This window comes from Telopea speciosissima, chromosome 5 (genome assembly GCF_018873765.1).
Source record: "Telopea speciosissima isolate NSW1024214 ecotype Mountain lineage chromosome 5, Tspe_v1, whole genome shotgun sequence".
Taxonomy (NCBI): Eukaryota; Viridiplantae; Streptophyta; class Magnoliopsida; order Proteales; family Proteaceae; genus Telopea; species Telopea speciosissima.
In genome coordinates, this window is record NC_057920.1 from 35,253,778 (window position 1) to 35,263,988 (window position 10,211).

The following is a 10,211-nucleotide window of genomic DNA, read 5'->3' on the forward strand; positions in this document are numbered from 1 at the left end:
GGAGTCTTATCTCTTGGAGGTGAGCTATGGTGGTTATGATGATATTGGTATGGACCCAGACGGAGGTCATACTGCTGGTACGAGTATTTTCGGTGGTAGCTGAGGAAGACCCGTGAGGGGTGCAGCTGACTCTATTTTGACTGTGGGACTCCTTTTTATTTTGTAGGAGATCCATCTTTTGTACAGCTTTGTTTTTGGGTCTCGGGTTCCCTTGCCCTTTTTATATTCTTTTGTATAAAGCTGTGTCAGATAGAGTTAGGAGCCGCTGATGTTCTGGGAGTGAGAGAGAGAGAGTGAACTAAAAGCACTGTTGATGTATATATTTTCCTTCCTTGTTTTCCTTTTCAAGTTTAATGTAAATATAGCTTTCCACAGCCCTCTGTGTTTTATATTTTGTAATATTATGGATTTGTGTGTCTGTGAATGGATTAACAGCTTTTAGATCCTTGGGATTTGGCGGATTACTGCAATGCAATTCGGGTCACCTACCTAATCCTCCCAGGGGTGGTTTAGGGTGTGATAGAGCTTGGTATCAGAGTGAGAAGCTCTTTCTACATTCACAGATAGCGGAATAGGATTAATAACTTGCAAGAAAGTAAAACATGTAATAATTAAATTAATAGGGGGAAAATGTAAATAATAGATAGTGAAGAAAGACAGAATACTACCAATAAGCTTTAATAAAGACTAAAACATGGCGGAGGCCATTACATAGATGTTCAATTGGAAGTACTACTTCCAGATACAGTCAGTAGGAAAATAAACAAAAGATAAAATCTGCAAGTAAAGAAGTACATAAACCATGACAAAAAAAAAACTAGATAAAGTAAGACTGAAGAAAAAGGCCAAATCCTAGGTGTGATACTGAAGCCAGAGGACTACTCCTGTGGAGGATCACCGCTCTGTGGAGGCTGAGCCTGTCGAGAGTCAACCCGGTAGTAGGAATCCCAAAAATCAAGGCGCTGCTCAACGAAACCTACTCTCCCCTCCAGGGAAGTGAAATCCTGATCCATCCGTGTTGACATCTAGGAAAGTTGAGTGTGGAGACCTCTGAACTGTGCCATCATGTCTGACCAACCATAGGACTCAGGCACCTGAGGTGGCACCTAAGAACTAGAAGCTCCTGTCGGCTCATACGAAGGCAAATCTCCAAACTGTGCACCAGGATCCATTGAGTCACCCTTCTGCTCACCTAACCCAGCTCCCTCTGCTACCTCGTGTCCCTTCTCCATCTCCTCCTCCTCAAACCCTGAGTCGCTCACTGGCTCCCCCTGCATCTTCATTTTCTGGATGGAGGTTTTAGGCTTCGACCTATCACCTCCCTCGTACTCGATAGTAAGTGGAACCCCAAAATATAGGAACACCTGGGTCAGGAATCTCCTATAGGGTAGGTTCCCATCTGATGGGTTCTGGGCATGATAGAGCATCACCTGCATTAGTAAGTAAGGGAGGTTGATCACTGGACCCCCCTTGCCAACCCTCAGCAAGCAATAGGTAATGTATGCCCAGAGCATAGAAATGCTACCCCGGTTCCCACCTTGGGATACATGTTCTAGGAGATGCACCTGCTAATGATCCTAGCAGTGGGCTTGTAATCCCCCTCGGACTTTGGAATTCCTTCAGCCCCAGTCAAAGCCTTGAAGACCATCCTCCTAGTCTCCAAAGAAAACATATCAGAAATATCCACCCTAGGCTTATAATAACACCTGTCGCCTGTATCGGGCAGTCCCAAAATCTCTGCTAATATGGCTGTAGTGAACTTTATGTCTACCCCTTTCACCCTGCTCTCTAATCCAAACCCTTGCACGCTAGAGGCCGATACAAGGTTATAATAGAAATACTGAACTAGGTTCTGGTAGCATGGATGTGTAGGAGATAGCATCGGTGCCCAACCAAGGGCATTGAATTTGGTATAGAGCCCATACTGGTAGAAGTCATCTTCTTGCACCACCCTACCATTCACAATGTTTTTGGAAGAGAACTTCACCTAGTCTTGCGTGTGCTCATATCGGGAGAACCAAAATCAGTCAAACTACGGTTCCTCGGATGAGGAATTCTCTTCGATTGATGGAGAAGGTACTGCCGATGGCGAGGATGGCAGTGGGTCTGACTGTAGGCGCTTGCGGGTCATTACCTTCCTTGCCGTGCTGTGTCTGCCACTTGTAGACATGGCTGCAGCAAGGCAAGAAGAAGGAGAAGAGGAATTAGGGCATAAAACAAAAAAATCAAACAAAAAGAAGAAGAAAATGGGGACAGCAGTACTATAGCAATAAAAATGCGAAGAAAAACTTTTCGTGGCCTCGCGTAGATGCGCGAGAAACTTGGAAGGATGCTTGGATTTGGTGGGGAAATAGTCAAGGACCCCTTTGGAGCACAACCCTGGTGGTTTGGAGCTCTCAAAATGAAATTTAGAGTGAAATGGTGGGCTTACAGACTATTTTTACCTGAGATCCGATTCTCTAGGCGATTGAGCCAAACGCCCAGAGAATGGAATTTCAGTAGAAATGACATTTTCACTATATGGGCTTATGCCTCCTATAATGTAATAGTATAAATAAGTCCATTAAAGCATTTGTATGATAATGTGAATAAAAAAATAATAATAATAAATAGCAATAATAAGTAACATACACAGATGTATACAAGGTAGGATAAATAAGTAAGCAATTGCAAGAAGAGAAATTTTTATTTTATATATAGCCTAATTTGGGCATAAATATTATGCATAAAGTAATATATACAACCTTGAATGTACAAACCTTGTGTGAATGGTGCATGTGAAATACCAAACATAGATACATTGGGTGTATGGCAGTATGTAGATTGCAGTATTTCAAAATTTAGACATTTCCTATGATACTATGCCTGCATATAGGTCATACCTTACCCATAGCCTAGCCAAACCAAGGTTAAACACAATAGGTTACAGAGCAAAATAAGAAATTTATTCACTGCATATATCCGTACTTGAGTGGTGTGTTAGACCTAATAGGACACTGTGACATTGTGTGCAACCTCGAGCTGATCCATTTAACTTCCCATCTATGTTGCTTTAATTACCTATAGTGTTGAGCATGATTTTGAGTTAAGTGACCATAGAAACCTAATACCTAGAAATTATCCATGGCAGGATCTAACCGTGTTGTTCGGGCTTGGAGACCCTAGCAGCATGCTCTACATTAGGCAACTGAGGAAGAGTAGCTTGGATTCGAGAGATATAGTCCCAGGCAAAGAAGCAACTGTTTGTTTACTTGGCACTCATAGACACTAGTGGAGCAGCGGAGCGTGCCGTGTACCTTGCCCTAGCAGAGGAGGTTAGGATTGATATAGGATACCTATACATACATGCCTTTATGACCGGAACGAAGTTGGAGAGATTCGGGTGCTAGGTACAGGTATAAGACTAAGTAACCATTGATTAACATAAATCTTTAACTTGTCATCCTGCATAACATATCATGGCATAAAACACCTCACAGACATAAAACTCTTAGCAATGGTAATGTAGCCGGAAATATCCTTGGTAAATATCACATTTTACTGGAATGATAACATTATTACAATAGAACTGTGGAAATGACAACGTACATATGATAGTGAGAAATTATAAATTGTTCCTATTAAGGGTGTGGGAATATTGAACATAAAGCTTCTTTCAGAGAATCAATCATGGTCAATACTAGATCCAACCAAGGTGGTCATCATGGAAGATGACCTCGATTTATCCCAGAAGTTGAGTTATCGGACGGAGCCGAAGCTCAAAATTTTGAAGTATCAGTTACTTCGCCAAGGGTACCAATGGCTGCCCAAGCTACTGTCGCTGCACCTCAGCCAGGTATGGTAGCTGGAGAGGTGAACACCATCGTGACCACCATGATGTGAACCATGCAACACCAATAAGAGCCGCTGGGCCAAATGTCTACACAATTTGCAGCTATGATGCAACAGCGAGCAGTGCCACCACCACCACCCAACCGGAAGATACAATTTCCACCACCTATGCCCCAACATGTGGTGGAAGGCTCTACAGCTAAGGTGATGGAGAGATTTAAGAAACTCTAGCCGCTCGTGTTTTCCAAGTTAAATTCTGAGGCAATGCAACCGGAGCGGTGGATTAGAGCCTTGGAAAAGGCATTTGACGTGCTTGAATGTATGGATGCGCCGAAACTAATATGTGCTGGTTATTAGCTACAAAATGAGGCGGAAGCATGGTGGAAGGCAACAAAGCCTAATTTAGAAGCAGCTCATCCTAATTCCACCTGAGAGCAATTCAAAGAAGTCTTCTTTAAGAACTACTTCCCTGAGAGCTTTGGAGACAAGAAGGAAGCTGAGTTCTCTACTCTCGTGCAAGGATCCAAGACCGTGCTGGACTACTAGTAGCAGTTCAAGGATTTGTTCCATTTCGCCCCAGAGCACATGAAGGGGGAAGCTAGTAAACCAAAGAAATTTGAAAAAGGACTCAAACCATAGATCGGGTCTATTCTGTCAGTCCTAGATATCCAGGACTACACTCAAATGGTTGACAAGGCGAAGACTATGGAGGACAGATTGAAGGAGAAAGAGAAAGCTACAGCGTCGCCCGGCTTGGGCAAGAGGCCAAGAAACTATCAGAATTTTGGATGGCTGAATAAGGTTTTTTAAGGAACTAGTTCGAGCCCTAGCCCGACTCAGTATCATCGGCCAAATGTGGGCCAAACCCCTTTTCGCCCCACTTACAGCCGGCCTGCCCAACCTACTGCGAGCCAAGCGACAACTACAGCTCACCCAGCCCGACCTGCAATGAGCCAAGCAAGCCAGGCCTCATCATCGGCCATGTTGTCCAATAGATGTTACGTGTGCCACAAAGTGGGACATATGGCCAGGGAATGCATGCACCGTGGATACAACACATACTTGCCAATCCAGTCCCACGCTCAACCCTTTCAGCCACGGGACAATCGGACTCGAGGAAAAGTGTTTGTGCTAACTAATGAAGAAGCGGAGGCGAATCTCGAGGTGATGATAGGTAAGTTCACCTAACACTAATAAATTGTAGGAAATAACCTGTGGATGGAAGAAAGCTTAATTGCATCCTTATTTTATACAAGCCCTAGGTACCTTGATTGTCTCGTCTGCCCCAGCGCGACTGTTATTCGACTCGGGTGCATCCCACTCTTTTGGTTCCAACACTTTTGTGAGTAGGATGACCCTTCAACCAGGGACATTGGACAGTTAACACACCGGGTAGTCGAGCGAAGGAGTATTGTAACGCCAACCTCTATGTCTCTTCTTCTTCGGTTCGTCTTCTGATGATGATGACATCCTTAACCACCATCCTTTAATAAAACAATTAAAACAAAGAAAAGTCCAAACGGTCCAGGAGGACGTCTGTCATCATGGGACAGAACAATGCCTCTGAATGGTTAAGATTGGTGCCTCACTCGATAAAGAGGAAGTTGGTCAAATGATAGTCCTGTTGAAAGAATTCCAAGAAGTGTTTGCATGGTCCTATGAGGATATGCCTAGCATCGATCCAAAGATAGTACGACATCAACTGCCTACTTATCCAGTTGTGCGGCCTGTCAAATAGAAGCCTAGAAGAATGCAGCCTGAATGGAGCGAGAAGATTAGGGAAGAAGTCATCAAATAGTTGAATGCACGATTCCTCCAGGTGACACAATATCCTCAATGGTTGTCCAATATTATCCCGCTGCCCAAGAAAGACGGGAAAGTGAGGTTGTGCATGGATTTTTGAGACCTCAACAAAGTTAACCCAAAGGGTAACTTTTCATTACCGCACATTGACACACTGGTAGACAATATAGCAAAACACGCCTTGTTGTCATTCATGGATAGGTTCTCTGGCTACAACCAGATCAGTATGTGCCCAAAGGATAGGGAGAAGAAGGCATTTACCACACCCTAGGGAACCTATTGCTACAAGGTATTGCCCTTTGGTTTGAAAAATGCTGGAGCAACATATCAAAGAGTAGCAATAGCTTTTCTCCATGACAAGATACATAAAGAAGTGGAAGTGTATGTGGATGACATGATCGTCAAGTCGGTCACTTGGTAGGGGCACTTTACGGCATTAAGAAAGTTCTTCAAGAATCAAGGAGTACAAGCTCAGATTAAACCCTCAGAAGTGTGTTCAGAGCGACAGTAGGGAAACTCCTAGGATTTCTCTTCAGCGAAAGAGGAATAGAGGTGGATCCCAATAAAATAAAGGCCATTACAAAAATGCCAGCACTGAGAATAGAGAAAGAGGTTCGAGAATTCTTGGATCGCATTCAATACATAAGCCGATTCATAGCTCGTCTAAGCACAGTATGTGAACCCATATTCAAGCTTTTGAGAAAAGAAAAACTAATAGAATAGAATGACAAATGCCAAGATGCATTCATGAAAATGAAAGAGTAACTGGTATCCGCCTGTCCTTGTGCCACCAGTACTGGGTGAACCTTTGTTGTTATACCTATCTGTTGAAGAAATATCAATGGGGTCAATGGTAGCACAACTTGATTAGAAGAGTGGGGAGAAACACGCGATCTACTACTTAAGCAGGAAACTGTTGGAGTATAAAACCTGCTACACCCCTTTGGAAAAGACTTGCACCGCTCTGGTTTGGGTAACTAAAAGTTTGAGGCATTACATGGTTTCACATCCAATCCAGCTCATCTCAAGAATGGATCCAATTAAATACCTATTTGAGAATCTAGCACTAACAGGAAGGATGGCCAGATGCTTATTGTTGTTATCAGATTTTGACATAACATATTTCAACTAGAAGTCCATGAAGGGATGAGCAATCTCAGATCATCTAGCGGCACACCCAATGGGATCAGATTCACGACCAGTGGAAGACTCATTCCTAGATGAAGACTTAGCATATATGGAAGAAGAAGACTGCAAAGATTGGTGGTAGTAATATTTTGATGGGCAGCCAATTAAAGGGGATATGGGGCCAGATTACTAATAACCCCAGAAGATCTCTATCTACCATCCGCTTTCTAGTTAGAATTCTCGTGCACCAACAACATTGGAGATCAAGAAATTGAGAGTCTAAGGGGATTCGTCAATCGTGATCTGTTAATCTCAAGGAAAATGGAAAACAAAGGATGAGACGCTCAAACCCTACCAAGAACATTTGGAAAGGGATAATAAAAAATTGGGAAATTTACACATACCACCCCTAAGGTTTGACGAAAGGATATTTTCGCCCCCCAGTTTTGAAAAATTCTGCGTACCCCATGAGGTTTGTAACCATTAACAAATACACCCATTCTATCAATTCATTACTAACTGCGTTAAATTTTTTATATGCATTAATGGAATTGCCCTTGCAAAAAAAAAAACCTACAGCTCATCTTCCCCAAACGATTTGGGGAAGATGAGTTGCAGGTTTGGAACACATACACATACCTGCAAACCTGCAATCAGAGGATTGGTTGATCGTTTGGAGAAGGACGAGAAGAGACGACAATGGCGATGGCGATGATGCGATCTAGATTTCAAGCAGCATTCGCAGAGGCACGAGAACAGCTCCTTCTAAGAGGGGATTTACTTCCTCTGCTCAGCACGATGATGCTCATGAAGCGGAAAAATGGGAAAAGATAACATATGCTGGCATAGTATCATGCACAATTTTAGCTATTGCCAATTTATCAAAGGGTCATCCCCACACTGAAGAGCCTCCTGCATACCCATATTTGCACATCCGTAACAAGGAGTTTCCATGGGGTCCATATGACCTTTTCGAGATGAAGAACACCATTAATGGGCAGTCACAAGTTGATTTTTTTGAAACATTAAGATCTGTTCGAATATTCCCCTGGCATCCTCAAGCAAGGTGATTTTAGACTTTGACTGTGGCAAGTTATGCCGCACCAAGAATTAGATCGATTGTGAACTCTGTCTCACGATCAGGCAGTAGCTGGGTTAGATCTTCTAAAAAAACGTCGAGAAATTCTCTAACAACGTCAAGCTCCTCGAAAGGCTTTATCTTTGCCTTAATATCCATTACCGTGGCCAAATATCCTTGACATCTTTCATCCAGCAACTTCCGCGCCTAGAAGGCGGATAAGGTTATCCTTTTGGGCTTCCTCATCGGTTCACTTTGCTAGGTGAAAACTGAGCCATCATCCAACTGGAATATTGTAATCTTCTTCTCTGCACACATGTTGTTTGCTCCATGGGCGGATAGCCAGTCCATGCCTAGTATCACGTCGAAGTCCTTCATGTCGAACTTAATCAAACGTGTGGTTAAGTTCTTCCCACTAATTTCCACCAGACAGGGGTCGTAGACTTCCTTTAGGCTCATGACACTACCGATCGGTGTACTAACTACTAAATCGTGCCCGATGTCCCATGGTTGAACATTCATCCTCCTCGCAAAGGCGGTGGAAACAAAATAGTGGGATGCACCTGAGTCGAATAATACTTGCGCGGGGGCGGACGAGACAATCAAGGTACCTAGGGTTTGTATAAAATTTAAGTTTCTTGCATCCACAGGTTATTTCTTACAATTTAGTAGTGTTCAGTGGACTTACCTGCCATCACTTCAGGATTTGCCTTCGCTTCTTTGTTAGTCAGCGCGAACACTTTTCTTCGAGTCCGATTGTCCCATGGCTAGAAAGGTCTAGCATGGGACTGGTTTGGCAAGTAAGTGTTGTATCCGCGGTGTATGCATTCCCTGTGCCACAAGCCAGTGATGAGGCCTGGCTCACTTGGCTAGTTCCAGGTCGGGTTGGCGAAGCCGCAGTTGTCACTTGACTTGTAGTTGGTTGGGCAGGTCAGTTATAAGTGGGGCGAAAAGAGTTCTGGCCCACATCTGGTCTACGATACGAAGTCGGGTTAGGGCTCGAACTAGCTCCCCGGAAAACCTTGTTCGGCCAACCAAAATTTTGATAGTTGCTCAGCATTTTGCCTAAGTCGAGCGACATTGTATCTTTCTCCTCTTTCTCTTTCAATGCATGATGTTATGTTGAAGATTTATATTAGGCAGCAAATTTCTTAGTTTTATACCTGTGCCTAGCATGCAAGTCTCTCCAATTTCATCCTGGTGATAAGAGCCTATACGTATAGGTATCCTATATCACCCCTAACCTCATCTGCTAGGGAAAGGTAGATGGCACGACCCTCTGGTCCACTAGTATCTTTGAGTGCCAAGAAGACAATCAGTTGGTTCTCGGCCTGGGACTATATCTCTCGTATCCAGCCTAGTCTCTTCCTCAGTCATCTAATGTAGAGCATGTTGCTGGGGTCTCCAAGCCCGAACAACACAGTCAGGTCCTGCCATGGAGAATTTTTAAGTATTAGGTTACTATGGATACTTAACTTAAAATTTATGTTCAGCACTATAGGTAAATAAAGTAGCATAGACTGAAAATTAAATGAGTCAGCTCAAGGTTGCACACAGTGTTACAGTGATCTACTGGGTTCACACACTTCTCAGGTGAGAATAGGTGCAGTGCTTGGGGTTTTTATTTTACCCAGTAACCTATTGGGTTTAGTTGGGCTAGGTTATGGGTAGAATATGGCCTACTTCCAGACACAATATCCTAAGTAATGCCTAGGTTCCCAAGACTCTACAACCACAGATCACAATATGCCTATGTATCTATGTTTAAGTTTTGCACAACATCACTCACACAATGGTTCATACATACATGTATATAAACATATAGTATTAAATATAAAAATTTATACTCCTAGTAAGCCATCTAAAGAGAGATTTATTCCCTCAAATCACTTCCTCATCTTATTCTAGTATATACCTATGTGATTCTGCCTATTATTGCTTTATTTATTCATTATTGTTTATTTTTATTTATCAATTATTATTATTATATTATATTTTTTTTATTCACATAATCATTCAAATGGTGTAATAGTGTTATTCATGCCAAATTGGTGTAGAAACCATAAGCCCATATGTGAACAATTCAAAATCTGCTGAAAATCCATTCTCTAGGCATTTCACTGGGCGTTTGGCTCCATCACCCAGTGCATCGCCTAGAGAATCGGGGCATAGGCTATATCAGTCTGAGAGCTCACATATTCATTCCATTTTTCATTCTAAGTGTCCCAAACCCCTAGGGCAGAGCTCCAAAGGCCTATTTGACTGAATCCACACCCAATCCACGTGTTTTCACAAGTCTTCCGCGCATCCACGCAACTCTAGGGTGAGATTTCTTTACATTTTCTTGTTCTTTGGACTGCTGTCCACATTT

At 42.9% G+C, this 10,211-nt stretch overlaps 1 pseudogene; it reads left to right on the plus strand.

The window, feature by feature from the left end:
* Positions 1–7,426: 7,426 nt before the first annotated feature.
* LOC122662413 lies at positions 7,427–7,836 on the plus strand (annotated as a pseudogene).
* Positions 7,837–10,211: the final 2,375 nt, after the last annotated feature.